Below are 13,241 nucleotides of genomic sequence, written 5' to 3' on the forward strand. Positions count from 1 at the left end.
GAGTTATATGGTGGTAACTGTCAAATGGAAATTAGAAATTTCTCTTTCTCTCTCTCTCTCTGAAGACAAATAGGAAGCAAAGACCAAGTTTGTTTTCCCGGAGGGATTTCAATGACAAGTGCCACTGTCAAGGATGTGAAAGATGTTGAGAGTCTCTTTGTATATTGGTATATTTGACTTGCTATTTCTTAGTGAGGATGTTAGCGTCTATGTTACTGGAGATATTGGCCCATGGTTTTCTTTATTTCTGATCTTCTCAATTGACTTTTAATACTATTAGCCTTCTTAAGTGAGTTGGGAGGTGCCCTTTATTATTTTTCTGGAAATTTGTGAAGAATTGCTGTGATTTCCCTTTACTATTCAGCCAAATTCAACAGTGAAATCTAGACCTGGAGTTTGCCTTTCAGAAGGTTCTTTTTCAGGCTACAAATTCAGTATATATATATACTGGTTTCTTCTTGGCTTAGTTTTAGGAGTCTGCAGCTTTTAAGGAATTGGCTCATTTCATTTTAATTGTTGAATTTATGTGCTCTGAGCTGTTCCTTGTATTCCTTATATATCTTTAAAAACATCTCTTTCCCTTTCTGATAGTAATATTTTTTTCTTTCTCCCTCTTTCCACCCTCCTTCAGCTTGGTTATAGCTTATCCCTTTTGTTGATTTTTCTTGACCAATCACATTTGCTTTAATTGATTCCTGGTTCATTTTCATTCTCCTAATCTGGGGCTAATTTTGCTCTTTTCCCCCATAGTTATTTGTGGAAGGGGATTACATTACAAATCCGACACCTTCCATGTTCTAAGGAGTTGTCATTAAGTGTCCTTCTAAGCACAGCATTTGCTCCAGCCCACAGATTCTTTTCTTTTTTTAAATTCCCCTCAAAATATTTTTTTAGTTTTCATCAGAGATTTCCTCTGGGACCATCAATTATTGAAAATTTTACGTATTTGATGACTGATTTATGTTCAGATATCCTGATATTTACTTCTTGTTTAATCCCTTTATTGCCACACACCAAAACTTGAGCAATTTAGATTCTTTTAAATTTACTGAATGTGGTGTGACTTTGTGAGGGTTCTCTTGGACATGTCTTGTCCAAGAGTCTGAGCATTCTGCTCAGTGTCAGTGAGGTCAGGCTGGCTGATGGCATTCTCAAGTCCTTCCTATCCTTGATGCTTTCCTGTCTGTTTGCTGTTTCCCCAGAGGAAAGGATCAGAGTCTGCAACTGCGACTCTGGATCTGTTTATCTTTTCCAGTCTATCTGGTTTTGCTTAACTGGTTTTGTAGCCCTGTTGTTAGGAAAGTATACATTTAAGATTATTATATCATCTTTAAACCTATAATTTTTTTAGTCTTTTAAAAGTAATTTACATATAGAATAAAATCACATTCAACTAAAAAGACTGCATTAAAAGGAAAAAGTTTATTTTTAATGTATACTCTCCTTTCTTCACTTAAAAAAAAAGTAAAGTATCTCTAGAAATCAAATTACAGTATAGGCTGTTGTGACTAAATTTTGATTAAATGTTTTTTCTTTCCCTTTTCTAAATATCTCCTTTGTTGTGAAAAGGTCCTCATTTTGGTCGATGCAATTCCTAAAATTCAAGGGTAGGTTTTTCCCTTCAGGCCCCAAAGCCACAGTGAAAAGCCCTCCATTTTCTCGCTCCCTCTTTAGCTGCCCCCTGGGATGCCTCTGTGCATGTCCGCCTCTAGAAACCCCAGCTCCCGCGAGAAGAACGTGGAACACCCTCACATTCCACACCAACTGCAAAAGCTCGGCTTTTTACCTGTGATCTTGATGAAGGTCATTTTGAGGAGAGTGGTAGACATGCGTTTCCCAGAATCTCCCAGTGTGAGGAAGTCATACATGTCGGGCACCCAAGGATGGGTGGGAGAGCTTTTTCTCCGGGGGCCAGACTCTGGAAATGGGGAGGGGATGTAGAAATTGGACAAGGATAAGAACTTTCCTAGACATTGCTGAGATCTGGCTTTGAAACCATACGCATTACATCTGACGTTTCTTGCTGGGACACCAGAGGCTCAGTTACTTAAGGAAAGTAATACCTTGGCCAGCAGATTTGAATCCTAATGGGTTGGCCCTGGAGTGTTTCTCTCCGGCTCTGGGGTACTGGGCTTTCTCTGTTTTTTTTTTTTGTTTTTTGTTTTTTGTTTTTTTTTTGCCTCAGAAGCTGTCATCCCTACACACTGGACATCTGTTTCAAGAACCACTCCAATTAAAGGGAAGAAAACTCCCCAGCGGCGGTTTCCCAGGTCCCCCGTGGACTGTGAAGTGAACATTTGATACTTGCCTGAGGGAAGGATAAACTCACATTAGCTCATAGGTGCGTGTTAACAGGTCCCCGTGTGTTTCTTCATAGTGTTCCTGGTAATTGACAGGAAATAATGTCTCCCAGCCTGCTATCCCAGGTTCATTCAGAGCCGGGAGATGGGAACAGACTAGACTTTCCAGGTTGGTTTACCATCTCTATAAATAAACACAAATGTCTCCATTCATAAAGCACCCACACCTTCTGAACAGCTGGACCCCAGGCTGATGTCCTTAATAAACCCCCAAGGTGGTGGAAGTCGCCTTCTCCAACCCAGAGGCTACTAGTGACCTCTGACCGCCTTCAGCTATTGATAACTGGAATGGACAAACACGTCCCTGGGCCTCATCACTTAGGACCACAGGAAGCCACCAGCTCACAAATCCTTGGTCGCACATAATTAGCCTGAGGAAGGTGACAATTCACTTTTAAGTGCTTGCTTTCAGGGATAGAAATGGCCCGAATGGCTTAACGAGAAATAAGAAAGGCACCAACCTAAAAATGAAATCAATAGATCTTTTGCAAGGTAGAAAAAGCTAAGAACAGTCAAGGCCCTGAGAGATCAGTGCTATCTGGCTTCCATGCTTGCTGAGAGTGACGGTGAGCTTTCAGCTCCACTATAAAAAAGAGGACACACTCCAGTAGGCCGTCCTTGGGTACTCAGAAGGGCCACTGTATTGCCAGAGTCATCCCTACCTACAGCTGTAGAGCCAGCTGGAAAACAGCTGCAAAAGGCCCGTTCTACCCAATAGCCAAAATTCCATCCTGACATCTCGCCCCTCACTCGTGTGGTCTGTGTCCGGACCCAAGGGAAGATTCTGAGAGCGTCTTGGCCCACCAAACTCTATCTGAACTACCGCTACTAACCCCAGGCAAAATGGCCACTGGCTGTCACCAGGATTAACTGGTGGTGTTAGAGCTCACCACAGTCAGCCAGCTGTGCTTTTTCAAGGGATCTTCCAGTCCAGTTCACTGCATGCTTACTGACCCTCTGTTCCTCCGTTTCCATGTCCACGGCATAGACTTCAAAGACCAGGGTTTCTCTCTTTCTTCTTTATTGTGTTTTTGTTTTCAAGTTGATTTTTGTCAAGTCCACGCCATTGCCTCCTCGGCCTTATTTGGGCATCCTGGGAAATGCTGCAACCTATTTATGGGGACAAACACAAAAACAAACCCAGGGAGGTGATGTGCAAGGACACCCGAGATTGCTCATCTTGTGCCTGTGACTAAAGGAAGTGGATTCTAACCTAGCTGCCTCTGCTGTGTGTGCAAAGGAGCCCTGGGCAGTGGGGCCAGTCACGGGAGGGTATCTTTGGAGGTCCAGGCCACCTTCCCCAGTGGATCGCAGGCAGCCATGATTGCCTTCCCCAGATTGAGTGTCTGGCATCGTTCAAGGCAGGCAGCTGAGCGGCCCACCAGGTGGGGACAGTGGTTGATTGTCTGAGTGGAAACAAGTCTGTGGGATTGTGTGTCATAGGGAAGGGCTCAGCGTCTGATCTCCATCCACAGTGATACAGGGCACCTGTGGCCCTGGCACAGGCCTGCTGCTAACTTCTCTGCTGAATGACTCAAGATATTTACATACCCCCACATCCCGGGGGGAGGGGGGGTACCCGCCTGCAAAACTAAGGAACTTGAAAGCAAAGAGGTCACAAAATCCTGTTATTAGACCGCAGGCTGCAAGACCCTGTTTGTTCCAGACAAGCTGTGGACAGGTATGCACCAACAGACGCCTAAGACCACCCAAGGGAGTGGTAGGACACCACACACACACACACACACACACACACACACCACACCACACACACACCACACCACACACACACCACACCACACACACACACACCACACACACACACACACACACTACACACACACACACACACCACACACACACACACACACACACACACACACACACACACCACACCCCTGGGCTTTTCTCCTTCTAGGTACAAAGCCTTTTTCCCTGGAAAAAGAGGTTTTTCATATCTGTGAGTGTTAAAAATTAACATCACTACACTGTAAAACAACTAGGAGAGTCTGAAGGTCCCCAACACACAGAATCGCAGATGTCTGAGGCAATGGAGATGCTTGCTAATTGGTGTGGCTTGATTATTGCACAATGTCTTCTTGTCTGGAGCCATCATGCTCTATCCCCGAACATGGCAAATGTTAATGGGTCTATTAAACACTTCTTTCAATGCCAAATATTGAACTCAGGGATTTGTGTGGGATAGAAAAATGCCCTATCATTGAGCTAGTCTCCCAGGCCCCAAAAAAATATTTGTAAAAATTAAGAAACGAAAGAAAATGGAGTGTGTCTGAGTTTTTCCTATGCCAGAGAACACAAAATTTATCTCAGAGTACCAACGACGACACCTCCGTTATGGGTCTGAAGCCATCCAGTTTCCAAGTCCAGAGCTGTTGTATTTGGTGAGAATATTCTGGGATTTTTCAGCAGCCGTTGGAGTGCAAGCATGAAGTCTGAAATGCATGAACCGAGGAGAAAACACTGTCCCCTGGATAGCAATTATGCCCTTTGTATTCCCAGGAATCTTGCACTGGGGGCTTCTTCCGCGGAATCCAGCAACACTCCAACCTACCCCCGCCCCCACCTCCAACGGACCACAGCTAAGATTGCCAAATTAACTCCTGACAGATGCTTAGGTTTTATAGCTGGTGTTCCTGGACCCCGGACAGCCACCGACTTCTTTTTATTTTGCTCCACAAACCCTAGGTTTTGGTCCACAGAACGATTTGTTTCCCTACCTCTCAGTTCATTTGGCTTCGTGTGAGCCTCTCCAGGCTGGGTCCCTGCTCTTCAGCCCACCCAGGCCTGACCCAGCTAGCCAGATGGATGGAAGAGAGCCCAGGCCCAGGCCTCACCACAGCCAAAGCCCAGAGCCGCCTCCCTGATTCCCACCATGTCCCAGTCTTGCTCTCTGTCTTTCGGTTTGGCTCCCCTACAGATGCAGTAACCGAGATGGTCGCTCTGGCTTTGACCCTTGGGGCAAGCACTGAGACTTGGTTTTTGCTTTTTCTCACCCTAGGCTCCCTTTACCTCTCTAACTGCGTCACCTGTTTCTACTTTGTCTCCTCCCACATTCTCTCTCCACCCGGTTGGTCCGTGGGACCTTTGCCTAGCTTGGGCTGGGACTAAGGACTCCCTCAGATCTCAGTCCTCTGTTGGGTTTTAGGGAAATAAAACGACCTTCAAGTGCAGGGACAATCGGAGCTGGATAAAACGTTGGATCTTCGGGACTCGGGTTTTCAAGTCCAGCCTGCTCACTGAACCATTTACGGTTACCTCCCCGAGAGCTGGGGGGCAGAGCCTCGGGCTGACAGGCTTTCACGTTGGCAAGCATTGGATGGTGCGGGGCGGTTTCTGCTGCCAGTGTTCCTCGGTTATTTCAGAGCCTGCCCTTGTCGGTGCCTCAACCTTGTCCTTGAGTGGCAGCTAAGCAGCCGGAAGGAGCAGAGGTAGTCCTTAGCTACCCTCTTCTCTAGGGAAAACACAGCTCAGCCTCTTTGGTTCTGGCTTCTCTGCTTTCCCCTACCACTCTGTGGGCTGCGTTTTTCAACCTGCCTGTTCCAAAATGTAGGCAGTCACAGTATGCAAGGGAGATGTATGCAGGATGAACAACAGAACACTGGCCTCGGCCGGGCCGGGTACACCGACGTGCCCACATCTTTCTGTACCAGCTACCACGCCTCCGGCCCTGTCTCCTAAATTCTCCACAAAGGACCCAGAAATGACGCTCTCCCTCTACTGTTCTCCACTCAGGTCTCTTTAAAACAAAACAACCCTCAACTTAAACCATACGCTGTCCTGTTTCCATATTCCCGCCCAGCGCCTGCTTCTTCCCTTCTAACAGCTTTCATCTGGAATTTGTCTTTTGTCTCTGAACCCCTTCCCCCAGGCCTTCAGATGCGATCCTCCGATAACCACCCAAGCCCCAGACTATGCTCTCTGTCACACCCGTCCTGTCAGTTTTGACACATGACCACAGTATCTGAATTACTCTGCCTTTGTAAAATGGCTTCGAGTATGATAGGGTGTCTTTTCGGGTTTTTTTTAGGGGACTAAGGATCAAACCTATGGCCTCATACAGGCTAGTCAAGTGTCCTCTCTCTTTAGTGGCCTCCCCTGCCAAATGAAATTTTCTTTGAAAATGGCATCCAAATCAATTTAGTTCTCCAAATTTCTTGGTTATTTCCATGTGAACTGTAGAATCAAGTCTCCAATAGGAATCAAAAAGCCAAGGTATTTGCATTAGAATTGCACTTATAGCTGGGCGGTGGTGGCGCACACCTTTAATCCCAGCACTCGCAAGGCAGAGCCAGGCGGATCTCTGTGAGTTCGAGGCCAGCCTGGGCTACAGAGCGAGATCTAGGACAGGCACCAAAACTACACAGAGAAACCCTGTCTAAAAAAAAAAAAAAGAATTGCACTTATATACTTTAAAAATAATATTTTTATTAATTCTTTGAGAGTTTTATACAATGTATTTTTATCACACATACTCTCTCTCCTCCAACTTTCCACAGATCCACCCCACCTCTCCATCTACCAAACTTCTTATTCTCTCTCTTGTAAGATCATTGAGTTGAATTTGTATTGCCCAAATACTCTTGGGTGTAGGGCTTACCCTGGGGTGTGGTTGATCTACCAAGGGTCACACCATTAAAGGAATGACTCTCCCCCTCTGCAAACACCCTAACATACTAGAGAGAGGACTTCATGCCCCGCCCCCGGCATGCTGGGATTTGGTCTGGCTTGAGTGTGCAAATCTTGTACACATTGTTACATCACTGAGTTCATCTGTGCATATGGAAGACACTGTTTCCTTGACGTCACCTTCTACCTCTGGTTCTTATCATCTTTCTGCTACCTCACTTTCCAAGAAGACCCCAAATCGTGAGAAGTTTGTTATATAGATGTCTTAATTAGGGCAGAATGCTCTGCAGTCTCTTATTCTCATCAGTTGTGGGTCTCTATGTTAATTGTCATCTACTGCATTGAAGAATCTCCTTTAAGGAGAGCCGAGAGGTACACTGATGTATGTGTATAACAATAAATTGTCAGGGGTCATTGTAGTGCTATGTACATTAGTAGAATAACAGCAGTAGGTTCTCCCCTTGAGCCAATGATATATCTAGCCCAAAGTTCTTCGATCCGTTAACAGTACCAGGCATGAGCGCTATCTTATATCCCGGGCCTGAAATCCATTTAGGAAGCACATGGTTGCTCCCATGACATTTGCGCCACTACTTCACCAGTGGACGTATTTTGCCAAATGAGTTTGTACCTCACAGGATTCATAGCTGGACGAGATTGATGATTGCTTTTATCCTCTGTTAGCACACATCTTCTAGCACTATGAAAGCTACCCAGTAGGGATGAAGGTTCCAGGACAGGATTTCTCCAAGTTTATGACTCAAGTATGTTGTGTCGTTAGAAATATGGTCCTGGGCTCTGCTACCAGGTAGTTGCATGTGACCTTAGGCAAGTAATTCAGTCTGTCAGTCCCTCCACACTTTCACCTAGTGTGATGATTCAAATGATAAATCCTTCCTGTAGTCTTGGACATTTGAACACTTGGTCCTCAACTGATGGTATGGTTTGGGAGGTTTAGGAGGTATGGCCTTATTGGACAAAGTTTGTCACTAGGGCCAGTTCACTTTCTGTTGCATGCTTGAGGTTCAAGGCAGGAGCCCTCAGCTTCCTGCTCCCACCACCATGCCTCCATTCCACTCCAACTCTCTGGGACCATAAATCCAATTAAATTCTGTTTTCTTAAAGAAAGAAGAAAGAAAGAAAGAAAGAAAGAAAGAAAGAAAGAAAGAAAGGAAGGAAGGAAGGAAGGAAGGAAGGAAGAAAGAAAGAAAGAAAGAAAGAAAGAAAGAAAGAAAGAAAGAAAGAAAGAAAGAAAGAAAGAAAAGAAATATGGTCCTAGTGTCAAGTTCTCAAGGGTAACTGAGAACAATAACAATAGTCTGTGATGTTTGGGGTCTATGGCATCCCAGTGGCCAATATTTTGGAAGAGGCAACCGATTTCTGGTCCCGGGGTTTTCATTTGCTAATGTGGTGTCTACTTGGGGTATTGTTTTCCTGTTATAGGGTAACTGCATTTAAACTCCTTTTAATATGTGTGTATGTTATGTTTTAGGAGCTTCTACAGTAGTTGGTTTCCATACGACTTTTACAAATGTTAGCTATCCCTTCCCATGTCCTGTCCTCTGCCTGTCTTCCCTTCCTCCTAATCCTTCCTGCCCCATTAATTCTCTTCCCCCTTTATCTCACCGTATCTGTCTCCCCTCCCTTGGAAGAGTCTCCATCCCTCTATCACCCCTTACTAGCTTCCTAACCTCTGTAGGTATTTCACATGAAACATACACACACACACACACACACACACACACACACACACACACACACACATACACACACGCACACACACCTAAAGCTCTTTGTTGTGATGACGTTGTTTGCTTAGAACTCTTTTGACATATTAAAGAAATGAATGATACATGTACTCTATTCTAATGGTAAAATCATCTTTGCTTTCCCAACAGAAGCTTACTGGTTTGTGACAAATTGTTATTATCTGAGAATTCTCCTAAACTAGCAAAGCTAGTATTTCTTGTGTGATTTCTCTATCTATAAAGACACATGAAATCAGCTCGTAATTCTCCTTTCTCATAGAGACCATATTTACCTCAAAAATAAATCACTTCACTTATTATCTTGAAGAACTTGTGAAAAGGGATCATCAGTTTTCTGTTGATTTAACAGGTACAACCCGACAAAAAAACAAAATGAGGTTGTGAATGGTAGTCTTAACTACCATTATTCATTTAAGTTTCTATTATTATATCAGTTTGGGCAATTTATATTCCATATTTTCTTTTAAAAAGAACACCAACATATAGTTGTGCATAATAAATTTCTTGCTTGAGATTTTCTTTAATAGGTATCGTTATTCGACTTTCAAATTTCTAGACTTTGTTTGTGATGCTTTCTTTTTAGAAATGATTAGTCCTGTCAAAGCAAACTTGGAATTCCTATTCTTTTCAAAGGTGCTTTGATTTTTACCAGTTGTCTCTACTTTCCACCTTCCAATTTTTTATATTTTTTATGATAAATTTTTAGTCTTCTTACTTTATGCTAACTACAGTAAAAAATAGGCCTTCTTATAAGCATTATTTATTATTTCTTGTTTTTCTCACAGTACTAAGAGTTGAATTCAGGGCCTTTCACATGGTAGGCAAGTGCTCTATCACACACTTGGAGGTGTATTACTCTCCAGCCCATGATTTCCTTTTAACCTATGAATAATTTAGAAGTATAGTGCTTTACTTTCAAAATTGGAATGTTTTTTAAATAACTGTATTTTCACTAATCCTTGATTTTGTTAGATCATGAGAAGGGAGTGTAGTATATATGATGTTTGGTAGTTGGAATTTGTTGGGACTTTTCAGCCAAGAGTGACTATTTTCATAACTGTTCAGTGTGCTCTTTGTTTATGAAATGCAAAGTTGTATCAAGAATAGAGATGTTTATTCAATCTTCTGCATTTTCTTCATTTTTTGTCTGGTTGTTGCTCTCATTTTTGAGAGATTGGCTGCTATCTAACATAATATTTATTTTTATTTCCCTTATAGATGCATCATTCATTTAGTCAGGACTTTAACTTTTTGTTGAATTAGTTTCTAGCTTAGCTTATTTTTTTCAGCTTTTATTTTCTTTTTTAATTAGCCTAGTTGTCTTTCCTTTATTAAGTCAGAGGCATACTTTATCTTAGATACTTGTTTTGGGATATAGACTTGAGGAATATTTTATCTGACTCTGTGGGGTCTTTCTCCTCACAATATCTTTTAAGGAGAAGATTTCAATTTTGATAGAGTCTAATTCATTGGGAGTTTTTCTTTTGTTTCTACCAATCTCTGTTTCATTTAGTAAACTTTGCCTATTGTAGTTAGACTTTTTTGTCAGGACCATAGACTCACCAATAATGATAAAGAGACTTATTATTAATTATGAAAGCTCAGCCAATAGCTTAGGCTTTCTAACTAGCTCTTATAACTTAAATTAACCAATTTCTATTAATTTACTTTCTGCCTCGTGGCTTTATTACCTCATCTTTATATTTCCCATCCTGCTTGCTCTGCATCTCTTGACATCTCTGTCTTCTTCTTCCCAGTGTTCTCTCTGCCCCAAAGTCCTGCCTAGCTATTGGCTATTCAGCTTTTTATTAAACCAAGCAGAATGAGACATCTTCACAGTGTACAAAAAGATTATTCCACAACATTTCTTCTTTTTGTCTAAATAAAAAGGAAAGGTTTTAACTCTAACATACACAAAACTATACACAATAGGAACTATCATCAAGCAAGAATCACACTCACAATGTCCAGTCCATCTGCATTTGGTATATTTGGAGAAAATATTCTATTATTTATCCTATCTTGATGAATTCAAAGTTTTATACCTGGAACCATTTTTATTATAACTTGTATTATGATCATAAAAATATATTTTTAGACTTTAAACTTTTCAGATAAACAACTTAAGCTTTTATGCTTTTCAACCTTATAAATTTTACATCTGTTATGTAAATTTCTTTTCTGAATTTGGTAACAATAAAAACTGTAAAAGTATAACTTTATAGTCTCCAGTCTCCATCAGATACCCAAGAAGGATAATATATTACTTGAGTAAACAGGAAGTACAGAGAAAGCAATTTCCAAAACTACGAAATGACAGAGACATCTGGCTGCCTGAACAGCCACCCCAAGGTTCCTCTGAAACATTAGGGCATCCATCTTTAGCCTACAGGCCTAAAATGTCTGACAGACTTTATTGTGAAACAGGCAATTTTTAAGGCCTATCCCTCCTTTTCTTGGCAAAGTTCAGCAGACACTTACCTTTGGTCTTGTTAGTCCAGTTTGGACAGAATACTCTCAGCAGTTGAGGCAAGGGCAATTTCTTTGTCCAGTGGCTAGCTTTTGCCACAAGGAAAGCAAGCTCTGTATGGTGTTTCTTCAATGCCTATCATCTTCTCTGAAGTAAATTGGTGCTGCCAGAAGGAGATGTGTCTCACTATCATGAAAAGCCTCAGGTTATTAAACATCTTAAATGCCATATTCTGTGGGTCTTTGAAGTGTTTTGTTTGAAAGTCCCTATCTATCTAAAATATATCTGTTTAACCTTGACAACATACCTAATGTGACTACGAGCTTGATGATTATAAATGACTATTAACCTGCATTTCTTAATTATACATTACTTTTTAAAAATGAGCTGCATAAGCACAATACCCCAAACAAGAGTAGAAACATACATTCACTATAACAAAAGTAACTTCAAATTTGTATCAATATACCAAAATCCATACCAATGTAAAATATTTGAGACTAGTGGTTGTTCAAAAGTAGATTCAACAATCTACCCTTTCATCTAATCATTTCTATACTATATCCCCTCTTTTCCCCTTAGAAAGAAATCCTTGAACACAATCTCCTTTGTTCAGTTTTTTTTCTGACCATGACCAATAAGAACTACTAACCAACCCCCTTAAACAATGATAAACATCCATAACCCATCATATGACCAAAAACTATCTACTCCACCTCTTAGGAATGTGGTGTTGTATTCTTTAGAGTGTTTTTTGTTGCCTGAGGGCATTAGCATCTTTGGGGGATCCTGAAAAATTGGGATAATGGTCAAGTCCTGTGAGAGCTAGTTGTTGTCTAGTTTCAGTGTGATGGGAAAATGTAGGGCTTATCTGAAGTTTGGCTGGAGTAGTCTGTGAGGCTAGACCATCTCAGCCAGCATCCTTGACTTTGCTCTGGATGCAGAACTCTGAAGAAACTGCAACAGAGGCACTCTGAGAGGCTTGATCACCTGGCATACCCGATTTCATTGGTGTCTGGTCCCCTTGCTTTGAAAACACAAACTTTCAAAGGTAACATACATATCTGCATTAACATAAGTATGGACTGAGCATTGAACACAAGCCAGCCAAAGATGATTTTTTGTTTTATGTTTGAGCAGGTAAAATATACACCACCTGTCTTGTGATTTTTCTAGGCTTATTCTTTATGTCTGTATCCAGGATTTTCAGAGGGTCTCCCCTGATCAAATCTGATCTCTATCAACCGTGAATGAATCCACAGCCTTTTGTTTGCTGTGGAAACAAAAGCATAACCTCTTGCCCAACATACCATATTTTTTGAAGTTAAGATATTTTAAAAATATATAGGTTGGTTTATTTAGCAGTCCCTTCCACAATCCCATGTCTCTCAGCAGCTACTGTCTGTTCATTAGCATTCAAAAAATTCAAAATTAACGAAGCACCATATAAGGCCCAAACTCCCTGTGTTATAATATTTCCCATCCTTATGTGGCTTGGTCTTTTTCTAATTACTTTACTCTTCTCTTTTAATTTTTTTTATTTTTAAACTATTATTATTTTATAATGACTGTCTTATCCTTTTCCTTTTTTTTCCCTTAAGTCTACATCCTTAAACACACTGTAACCTGTTTAGAGGTTATTTTTCCATCTGAACCCGCTTTACTGAGTATCTGTAACCTTTTCTGTTTGCATGAGTAAGACCTTAAACTGCTGTACAACTTAGCTCATGGTGCTGTGGTGGCTCAAGCCCACAGGCAGTGTCTGGGAGACGCACCTCTGTGCCGAAGCCCACATGAGAGACTGCAGGACTGGGAAGCTGCATTTGGCTCCATTTTTGTGTGTTTAGAACCTTTTTTTTTTTTTTTTTTTTTTTTTTTTTTTTTTTAAAGCTTTCTCAGGTCTTATGTGGAAACACTTGCCTCCACATTGGACACCATTTGTAGTCGGACTTTTTCGTCAAGAGTATCAGCTCCCCAATGATGACACAGAGATTT

This window comes from Peromyscus maniculatus, chromosome 1 (assembly GCF_049852395.1).
Source record: "Peromyscus maniculatus bairdii isolate BWxNUB_F1_BW_parent chromosome 1, HU_Pman_BW_mat_3.1, whole genome shotgun sequence".
NCBI lineage: Eukaryota > Metazoa > Chordata > Mammalia > Rodentia > Cricetidae > Peromyscus > Peromyscus maniculatus.